The sequence below is a fragment of the Choristoneura fumiferana genome, chromosome 2 (assembly GCF_025370935.1).
Source record: "Choristoneura fumiferana chromosome 2, NRCan_CFum_1, whole genome shotgun sequence".
Lineage (NCBI taxonomy): Eukaryota > Metazoa > Arthropoda > Insecta > Lepidoptera > Tortricidae > Choristoneura > Choristoneura fumiferana.
Window position 1 is genome coordinate 3,542,748 of NC_133473.1, and position 12,120 is coordinate 3,554,867.

Sequence of the window (12,120 nt, forward strand, 5' to 3'; positions counted from 1 at the left end):
CATTTAACTTTGGCATTGTACGGAACCCTCTCCACACGAGTTCAACTCGCCTTTGGCCGGTTTTTATAATTCAGAGACAAACTACAATTCTCACATTTTTATCAAAGTTACGTGCGAAATTTGTCAAATTGTCTGCAATTGACATTTCAATTGGAATAAAACGCTATTTCGACTGGTATTCAAATGTAAGGTCCGAACCCAGTCCAAACAAATTGCTTTGTGTTTGAGCGATGTTTGTAATTTGAATGTAGTTATAAAGTTGACGTAGATATTGTTGTTAAAAACTGTTTATTTTTATGCTAGTCATAATTTCCGGTTTTGGAACGAATTATAGATAAGTATGTTTGTAGAAAAAAAAAAGGTTCAAACACGATTATAAGTCAGGAGCCGTCTGACAAGTTTTGATCCTTTCAGAAGATATTTTTCAACGGTAAGTGCGTTGATGACGGTGGCCAGCGGCGTTTTTAGCCCATGTAGCGCCCGTGTGCAATTATTACTTCAGCGCCATCTAGGAAGCGCGTGGTCAAAATGGAATAGGTACCTACAAAGTGCCGCGGCCGGCGCCCCTAACACCGCTGCGCCCGTGTGCAACGCACACCCTGCACTATAGGTAAAGACGCCTCTGACGGTGGCGCCTCTTTGCAGCTTCACGCTTGCCGCTGCGCTCGCGCAGAGGCAAAGGGAGAGTGGGGTATTTGCGTCAGTACTGTTGGAATATACGTATGTGGTATGGAATCGCTGTCATTACCTGACGGTAAGCAAAAAACGTTAACCAAGTCTTCATTTTTATTATGGGACATCTAGAAATACACTAGTGTACATCTAGAAATACACTAATGTAAGATGATGAAGATGAAAGATAGAAGAATTGCAAAACTAAAGTGGCAGTGGGCGGGGCACATTGCTCGCAGGACTGATGGCCGATGGTATCAGAAGGTTCTCGAATGGCGTCCGCGGACCGGGAGACGAGCTATCGGTAGGCCTCCAACAAGATGGAGCGACGACTTAGTTAAGATCGCGGGATCGCGTTGGATGCGGAAAGCACAAGACAGGTCTGGGCCTACGTCCATCAGTGGACTTCTTTCGGCTGACATGATGATGATGATTTCTAGATGTACTAAATGTCCTTTTGGAGACAACTGGCTTCCACGCCACCGGCAAAATACAGCCACAATACTTCAATCGCCTCTCTGATCTTGATTATTTGACGCGAACACCACCGCTTGGGCTAGAACTCGAAAAATACGAGTTTTTCCAGAAATTAGACCTAACTAGATCGATTTTTCACCCCTGAAAACCGCGACATGCGAAATCTTTCAGCCAAGGTTTTTTAAATAGGTAGAGCATATTCGTAGTACAGTCACCAGCACCAATATCTGACACAACAAACGTGCATAAATATCTGATACGACTCTATTTCTGGGGCTGGAAGGACGTGTCAGATATTTTTGCACGCTCCGCTGTAGCAGATATTAATCCTGGTGACTGTACCATTCTATTCATAATTCGACGCATGATATCATTCACCCAAAGAACGCGCCTTGAATTATTGATATATTATTGTAGTTAAATTATGAATAGAAAGGCACTTCGAACAGGCTCTCAAAAGTATCTATGCTTGCAAAACAAAATGACTGCTGGATTATCGCAGTCAAAGTCAAAATATATTTTTTCAATTTAGGCTATATGACAAGCACTTATGTCTAATGATAGATATAATAGTTAGATGGATGTATTTCATAATAAAAATTCAAGAATATTACATTTTAGACATGTCAAAAATATGAAGAACTAGCTTTTGCCCGCGACTTCATCCGCGTGGAATTCGGTTATCGCGCGCTGTTCCCTCGGGAACTGTACAATTTTCCGGGATAAAAAGTAGCCTATGTCACTCTCTGCCCCATAAACTATCGCTATGCCAAAAATCACGTCATCCGTCGCTCCGTTTTAGCGTGAAAGACGGACAATTACACAAACACACTCACTTTCACGTTTATAATACCTATTAGTATGGATTCACAAAAAGGTCGTCAAGGAAAATTTAATTACGATAAAATCATGATCCAAATAAAAGACATCAATTATAATAATAACAACAAAAATATGTCAGTGTAATATATAATGAAACGAGAACTAGATATAATAAAATTAATGAAGTGTGCATATAACCAACTTAGTGAGTACAACCAGCATTAATATCTGACACAAGAAAGCGTGCATAAATATCTGATGAAACTCTTTTTCTAGGGCCGGTAGGACGTGTCACATATTTTGGCGTGCTCTTTCCTGACAGATAATTAATACAGGTAACTGTACAATATACTGAATTAGTCATCTTCCTAACGCTAACTTCAACAATCCGTTATCACCGACTAGTGGGAGAACTATCACGGTTAGAATTTTTCATGATGAGCAATCTAAATACCCTTAGGTATTTTCGTATTTTCCAATAAAAATGAAGCTTTCCCTAACAATACTGATCTTGGTTAAATATGTAACATTGATGGACGAATAGATACTTTCAGTAATATCGGATACAATAAAAACATAAGAGCTGTAGCCAGAGACTCCGTTCGCGTATTACTTTCGGTATTCCGCGGAAACTGTGCAATTTTCCGGCTTAAAAACAATGCTATGTGCTTCCCGGGACTCAAACTATCTGTATACCGAACTTCATTTAAATCGGTTCAGCAGTGATAAAGTAACAAACAAACAAACAGACTTACAATCTTGCGCATTTAGAGTGGGATTTTATAATTCAATTTCGTACCGACTGGCGCTGATTTAGAGACATTTAAATATTTTAATGCATATGTTGCGCAAATGCGTAGATAGTTCTACGTCGCTGCAGTGTTTTATCACAGGGAGGTTTCCATTTCTGAGATATTACAAAGTATAACTTTGTTAACTCTATTTCCTCTGCCTCATTTTATTTCATGTAGAGGACACACAAAAAACAGCCCTATAACTCGTACGTTAGTGTGTCATTCAGAGTACACACGTAATGGAACTTGGCATCTTTTGTTTTTCAGTTATAAACGTGTCAAACAAAATGGGAACTAGTTTCACCTAATTTACGAGTATGCGATCAAAGGGGGTTTCTGAGGATAAATACATGAGGCTTATTGCATCTTTTATTCATTTACCCAACAATTTGGGCCAGATTTTTTCAGGTTTTTTTACTGTAAGGGCCTTCAACTCCCTAGGGGCATATAAAGGAAGTTTGGAACGACGTGTGGCCCCAATAGATACGTTAGCTTGGCCACAAACAACATTACGTTTTCTTCCTTTTAAGTTAATATATATGCCTTCTGTGTAATTACCTTTCATTTCCTCTTATACTCAAATACTCGTATCAACCGCATCCGTCAAAAGCCAGTGAATCTGGGCTGACTCATCAAATCATGATCTGACTTAATTTTTCAAAAAATATTAAACTGATGTGTTGCCATACATACTTCCGGATGATGTTCATTTGCAAACTACTTTCCGCGTCACAGTAAAAAAAGGAGCAGTACACTGTCTTCATACAAACGGCTGGAACGCGAGTTATACCTACGCACCACGAATTCTCAGCATACCTCGGCAACCATCATAGCCCCTACAGACTCACGCGAGAAGTCTCGGCGAGAAGTCTTGCCGAGAAATTGCGCGAAAATCGAGAAGGCATCTACACTCATGCGACCTTCTCATTCGCATTCTCGATCGTTATCCGGAATGGACGACAGTGCAGCGGCTTTGGTTCCCCGTAAAATAGGCTCTGAATGAAAATGTTCTATGAACTTTAATTCTAATTAGAGATGTGCCGATCATGACTTTGGCCGACTAGTCGGCCAAGCCGATCACAGTTTCGGGGATTTCCGTGACGCTTTGTTAACCAGCTGATTTGGGCGCAAGTCGCAACCGACGCCTGTAAGCGTGTCGGAACCTGTTTATTTTATTTTATTCGTATTATTTTATTTCTAGATTTTTGCTGAAACAAAGCGGTGTTTTTGTGAAAAAAATATTGTGTAAAAATAATGCCTACTATTATTGTTCATTAAAGTGAGAGCTAACAAAAAAATAAAATTTAATCATGTCAAAAAGAACGGCATCCGAAAAGGCTATAGCACCGTAGACCACATACATGCATTGCGGCAGGTTATACAGAAGACCGAAGAGTATAACCTCCCCCTTTGCCTTGCATTTGTAAACTACGAGAAAGCCTTCGATTCGGTCGAGACTTGGGCTGTGCTGCAGGCTCTCCAGCGGTGCCAAGTTGACTACCGGTATATCGAAATGTTGAAGTGTCTGTACGAAAACGCCACTATGTCCGTCCGACTACCGGACTAGAGCACGACGCCTATTCCTCTGCAGCGGGGAGTCAGACAAGGAGATGTGATCTCTCCGAAACTGTTCACTGCTGCACTGGAGGATTGCTTTTAAGATTCTGAACTGAGAAGGACAAGGCGTCAACATTAATGGCGAGTTCTTTAATCACCTTCGATTCGCCGACGATATTGTAGTCATGGCTGAGAGACCATGGAGGACTTTCAGTGCTATACTCGCCGACCTCAGCAGTTTCCGACCGAGTTGGCCTGAAAATAAATGACGTAAGTCATGTCTAATGTCCATGTTGTGCCAACTTCCGTAATAGTCGGAGGCTCTGCGCTCGAAGTTGTTGACGACTATGTATACCTGAGACAAACGGTCCAGATAGGTAGATCCAATTTCGAGAAAGAGATCACTCGTCGAATCCGACTCGGCTGGGCAGCGTTCGGGAAACTTCGCAGTGTCTTTTCTTCTAAATTATCGCAGTGTTTGAAGTCCAAAGTCTTTGACCAGTGTGTGTTGCCGTGATGACTTACGGATCTGAGACGTGGTCGCTAACGATGGGCCTCATGAGGAAGCTCAAAGTCACTGAGTGGGCTATGGAGAGGGCTATGCACGGGGTTTCTCTGCGGGATAGAATCCGAAATGATGATATCCGCAGTAAAACTAAGATTACCGACATAGCCCGAAGAATTGCGAAACTGAAGTGGCAGTGGGCAGGGCACATTGCTCGCAGAACTGATGGCCGATAGGGTCAGAAGGTTCACGAATGGCGTCCGCGGACCGGGAGACGAGGTGTCGGTAGGCCTCCAACAAGATGGAGCGACGATCCGGTTAAGATCGCGGGATCGCGGTGAATGCGGAAAGCACAAGACCGGTCTGAGTGGAGAGCCTTGGAGGAGGTCTATGTCCAGCAGTGGACGTCTTTCGGCTGACATGATGATGTCAAACAGAAAGTCTCGTGTAGGGATTTTTTGAACAATGAGACAATGATTCCCGTAAAGTCAAGTAGGTATAACTAATTACAAAATATTATTTCTCGTGTGGGCAAGGAAAAACAGTAAATACTACAAAAATTAACAGCTTAAGGTTTTTATATAATGTAATTCCCCCTCTGTGTACCAATACCTACATGAAAATAAATATTTTATTGAAATATACGTACAAAGTAAGAAGCCGGATAGTCGGCGCTTTTTGCCGACTATTCGCCGACTAGTCGCCGACTACGAAAGTGGCCGGATAGTCGGCTTTCCCGACTAGTCGGCGACTAGTCGGCACATCTCTAATTCTAATGCGTTACTCCACATTTTATAGCACTGAATTACACTTGTAAACACGACAACGTCGACAACACACGGTCCACGGTCGCACTGAGACCGAACAAGAATGTAATACCGTTCTCGTGTCTCGCCCGAGAAACCCATTTGCCGCATACAGACTCACGCCGAGACCCCCGAGAACACCGAGAAGCGTGAATGTGATCGCTTTCTCGCCGTCTCGTTCTCGCGCTCGCCTGTTCTCCGATCGGTGTCGGTATTTCAAAGGGTTTCTCGGGCGAGACACGAGAACGGTATTACATTCTTGTTCGGTCTCAGTGCGACCGTGACTTAATTGTGTGTTGTCGACGTTGTCGTGTTTACAAGTGTAATTCATGCGTCTTCTTTTCTTCTTAATTCGATTTCTAATTTTAGTATTCCACAAGATTATAATATGCTAATGCACACAAAACCAAAGCCGCTGCACTGTCGTCCATTCCGGATAACGATCGAGAATGCAAATGAGAAGGTCGCATGAGTGTAGATGCCTTCTCGGTTCTCGCGCAATTTCTCGGCAAGACTTCTCGCCGAGATTTCTCGCGTGAGTCTGTAGGGGCTATTTGAAAATACCGACACCGATCGGAGAACAGGCGAGCGCGAGAACGAGACGGCGAGAAAGCGATCACATTCACGCTTCTCGGGTGTTCTCGGGGGTTCTCGGCGTGAGTCTGTATGCGCCATCAGACGTGCGTGCTCCGCGGTTACGTACGGACTCACGCGCATTTATTACGTACGAGTACACACGCGTTCATGAACGCTTTTGTACCTTAATATGTCACAGCGATATAAACGGTGTATAATTCGGTGTGCGGATGTTTAAATTCATCTAATATAATTTAATAAAAACGTATTTATTGAAGTTATTTATCAAAATGCGAATTTTTTATACTTTTCAATTCAACAAAAAAGGTTTTCGCACATCCCAGAAGAGGCGCAAATACTTCTCCGTAGCTAATTTGTAGGTAAAAAATATACATAGTGATGAAGCCAAATAAAACCGTTTAAAACATAAAACGTTTTGTGGTTTATTAAAATAAAGTAAAATGCATTTTTGTTAAACACTAATTCCATAATTTCCTAAACCCCCTAATCTTTTCCCTACTTTACTACTACTTTACTAGACATTATCAAACCAAATACTAGTGAAAGTTAGTAGAGTAGGCAGCCCTATCGCGCGTTTGTGTACCGAGCTGGCGCAGATAATTATATCAAGAACGCTGCCGAGACGGAATACTGCTCCTTTTTTAGGGTTCCGTAGCCAAAATGGCAGAAACGGAACCCTTATAGTTTCGCCATGTCTGTCTGTCCGTCCGCGGCTTTGCTCAAGGACTATCAATGCTAGAAAGCTGTATTTTTGCACGATAGTTATATATAAACTATGCCGACAAAATGGTACAAAAAAAAATAAAAAAAAATTACGTAAAGTGGGGGTGATTTTTGTTCTCATCCAATCTTGTAGTGTGGGGTTGGATAGGTATTTTAAAACTATTAGGGGGTTGCTACAACGATTTTTCGATTCAGTGCTTTGTTTGCAAAATATTCAACTTTGAAAGTGACAATTTTCATTAAAATCGAGCGTTCCCCCCCCTCTAAAATCAAAACCGGTGGGTGGAAAAACTTGAAAAGCTTCAGAATGGTAGTAAGTATATCAAACTTACAAGAAAAACTATAACGGTTACGTTTTCTTGAGAATTATTAGCAGTTTAAGAGTAAGTAACAGCCTAAGGTACAAAATTTACCTGAACTTGGAATATTCCGTACAAAATACGAAATCCTTAGAAAAATATTACTTATTTTTTCGTAATGGCTACCCTATTTCGGGCGTATCCGACACGCTCTTGGCTGGTTTTTATACTGTGGCGCTGTCGTTCGAGTCGTTATTAATGAATGTGTATGTTTTGTGTTTAGTTTTAAATGAGTTCCACTGAAAAATAGCGTTGCAGGTTGCCGCAATATTATGCTAAATTAAGCCAAATTTTTACCGTTCGATGATCATTTTAATTTATTTTTTCCTTGTTGATTTTTGAACGTGTCTCACAAACCACAAAACTGATTAAAAAAATACATAGCAAACGAATTTGTAGAAAGCAACAGAACACTATCCAAGATGAACATAGGCTACTTTTTATCCCGAGAGAACGCCAAAAATTTCTGCAGGAGGCAGACTAATTGCCCAACATTAATTCTAGTAACAAAGCACGTCCTAGCAAAAAAACTGGACACATGTGTGGTGTGCTTAATGGAGCAAAGTTACCAAAACATTATAATCTCGAGACAAGAAGCAAGAAAATACACCTCAAATTAAGCTACAGCGACATACCGTCAAGCCACAACTTTACGAACTGGGTGTAACACTCACTACTAAAAGGTTCCAAGATACATCGTTGCTTGATCCTAAACTAAACCGTGTTCAGAAGGGTTAAGGTACCTAAAGTAATATTTGCCAGAGTAAACATGAAAGTAAAAAACTTATGTAGCTCGGAGTAACTTACGAATTCCCGTCGGAAACAACTTTTTAACATCCTTTCAGTCAACGTGACATATCGTGCGCATGTGTATTGAAATCCAATGTTATTCTCATAGCAACAATTCAGGTTATTTTGTGTTACCAAATGTTAGAAGAGATTCAGAAGTGTTTCAACATTCGTGTAAACAGAAAGTTTGGTTGGCAACCAAATGTGGCTGTAAGACGACAGTACCATTTCAATTGCTCACATTTATTTCTTACTATCTACTTGCCCCGGCTTCGCACCGGTACAATAAAAAGTTTACATACTCATAATGTAACTAGGTACTGTAGGTACCTAATTCATGAATATAATGTACGTTACTAAGACGTCAATAGTACATTACTACAAAGTCCGCGAAATAGGGGATTGCCGGCCGAGTAGTTATAGATGGCCGATGTTAACGAGGCCGCATCTAGAGATACGAGGCCGACAATCCCAGTTTGCGGACGAGGCTTGTATAGTGTTTTTTTCTACGAAATTATACCATGTCTTGATTGTGAACTTGATTATGAACTCATATCAGAAACAATAAAACTTATTTCAATAAATAACTACTACTCAATTTAGGTATAAACCGTATAAGTATTTGTTTTTTTTTCTATTCCCGCCAAAATACAGCAATTTTTTTGTAAGCTGTTCGGGTTAATGTTTTTGCCACCAAATCTTGTGATGATTTTATTTATAAAAAAATGAGGATACCTTATTAATTGGTTATTTTAATAAATTATTAACAATAAATGTTGAATACCTGATTTATTCGAATTAAATAATCTATTCAAGTAAGAGATTAAAATGTAAATACACATTCACGAACTAGTTGCGTTTTTTTAATTGGCAGTAGGTACCTATGCCATAGATAGTTAAAAGAAATAAAACCCACTGAAACAAAAGACAGTCTCATTTGCTGGCCGGCAATGTTGTATAAAATTCCATTACTATCCTCTAATTTGAAATTAGAACGAATCTTCAATAAGTGCTATACAATGACGTACTTGGCGTTCTATGATCACGACGATAGGGACGACATTTCCTTGGATGTTTGAGAAAAAATATCTATCGTCTGTACGCCACTAACCGTAAAGTCAATGTATAGATACAGTTCTAGTGAATTATGTTTTTCCGTCGTATTTAAATAAAAATAAAATCATATTTTGTCGGATTAGTTCGTATTTATTTTACTTTCTCAATTACCTACTTAGCTTCAGTAAACTTCAGTAAGTTAGTTGAGAAAGTCGACAAACGACGATGGCAAAACATTATTCAAAACATCTGTACTCTCATACAACTTAATTTTTAAGTTTCCGCACCTCAAAAGGAAAAAACGGAACTCTTATAGGATCACTTTGCTGTCCGTCCATCCGTCCGTCTGTCAAGACCATTAGCACAGATAAAGGTAAAATTGCGAAAACCGTAAATTTTTAGTTACATCATTATACTTAATAAAAATATTTTTAATGATTTTTAAGTTACTATCTACAATTAAGATTGGTTTTTTTCTCGACTGTAACTACCTAAAGTTGATTGAAAAAAGTATGTATTAATACGAAAACGAACGAAAGTTATAACAAGTTATAACTGAATGAGAGTAATAACAAAATGTATTTGAACAAGAACACGTAAAATCTGAAGTAATCAGAATATGCGAATCTGTTTGTCTACATCAAAAACCAGAAAAATGCTGATACACGTTCGAAGCGGGTAAGGGAGTTTTCTCATGATGATATACCTTTACGTTATTCGGTAGGTATATTATAATTTACATATTCATGTTCCGTATACAGGTAAGAACGATATTAAATACAAACAGTAAATGAGAGTGTTTTTGTCTGCTATTTCCTCTGCTGAGAATTTGTTTATCGCACGCTCACAGGAATAATAAAAAAATCCGGGATAAAACTTGTCCTAGGAACTTCTTAGGGTCTCAAACTACGAGTATCTACGAGGATATCAAATAGCTGTTACTAGGGACTTTTTTCTGGCGAGAATTTATTTATTGCACCCTAGCTGAACTACAAAAAATTTCGTGATAAAAATAATCCTATCTCCTTCTCAGGGTTACAAAATATGTATCGTCATACCAAATTTTACTACAGGTTAAGCCACGAGAGTCGATGTGAACGCACACAGCTACCTATACGTGCGGTTGAGTACTTAAGGCGTCCAAGCGTAACAAACGAACAAATATACTCACTTTCGAATTTAGAATATTAATAATAATGTATCTTTTTGTGCTTATTGGTTTACAGGTGGTAGGACCTTGTGCAAGGTCCGCCCGGATTGCTACCATCATCTTGCTCGCTAATCCTGCCGTGAAGCAGCAGTGCTTGCATTGTTGTGTTTCGGCGTGAAGAGTAAGACAGCCGGTGAAATTACTGGCACGTGAGGTATCTCATCTTAGGCCTCTAGGTTGGCAACGCGTTTGCAATACCCCTGGTGTTGCAGATGTTTATGGGCGGTGGTGACCTCTTACCATCAGGAGACCACTTGCTCGTTTGCCTTCCAGCCGTATAAAAAAAAACAAGAAATTCCATAACTATACAATAAGTTTTCATTTAATTTAAGGCTATTCGACAATCAGAGTAGAAAGTATAAAGATATTAGTATACCGGGTGTGGCCTGTAATACGAGCAAAAACTAAAACATATCTATGTCGTCCTAGTCACTCTGAACAACATTAGTTCAGCGACTTTTAAAAATAATGGAGTCTTTGAATTTTTTTTTTTCATACAAATTAAATACCCCTCTATAGCCCTATATAGCCCTCTTGGTCTGAGAGGAGGCCTGTGCCCAGCAGTGGGACGTATATAGGCTGGGATGATGATGATGATGATGAATTAAATACTGCTATCATTTTACCTACGCCATCCTAAAACACAACTGACGTCGCCTGTCACGCTACAAACATCAAGTAAAGCAAAACATTGTTTTTTCGAAGGATTCGATTTGTACAGTCTAGGGCAAAGATATCGACACGGCCAAAGTTGCAAAAATATGTATACGCGACTCTATGCACTTAACATTAAGGCCGTGTATACATATTTTTGCAACTTTGGCCGTGTCGATATCTTTGCCCTTCACTGTAGCATTCGAAGATGGCGGATGTAGACAATATCTAATTTTGCTATTTCTGTTTCTTTGGCTAGTTGAAGTATAATTTTGATAGTGTTTTATGCGGCGATTAACCTTAACAGTGAACAGTGATCCCAAAATCCTATATTGCTCTCGTGTCTGATATTTTTTAATGCGCAAGTAGTCTCCACGTGGTTTCTGGAATTTTACTATCAAGTTGCAAAAACTACAATCACCGTACAACGTGCCTCTCAAAGAGAGTTTAACTTGACACTGGCGAAATTGTCCTATTAATTAGGACAGAAAAGCCATATTTTAAAAGAGAAGAAGATGATGTTTTTTCGAATAAACTTATAAGTGTAAAAAAAATAAAAAATAAAAATTATTTTGATAAGTCACTGAACTCATGTTGTTCAGTTTGACGAGTATGATATATTACAGGCCTTCAGCAGGCTTAATAAAGATATTGATACACGAAAGCATGTATCGGCGAGCAATTCCCGAAGTTGTCAAACATTCTATTCAAGACTTCTCGTTAACTTTCTAGAATATTCGCAAACTTGTAATAGGTATATTGAAATACGCAAATAGTCTATAATGGATGAATGACAAAGTCACGTAGTTAAGTTTAACTTTGTCAATTAAGATCTCTTCTGCACCCGAAAGTTAACGATGTCCAAGATTTACGATCGTTTTTGGGGTTCTTTAAGCACAGAATAAGTAATAGTGCAATGCCAAAGTGAACCAATGGAACCACGTTACTTAAGTTCTGCTGTCTAAGATGTGTATTTTTGATTTCCGTTTACTCTTCACTTCATCCTACTAATATTATAAATTTGAAAGTTTGTGCGTGAGTGAGTTTGTAAGTGAGTTCTCGTATGTTTGTTACTTCTTCACGCTGAAACGGCTGGACG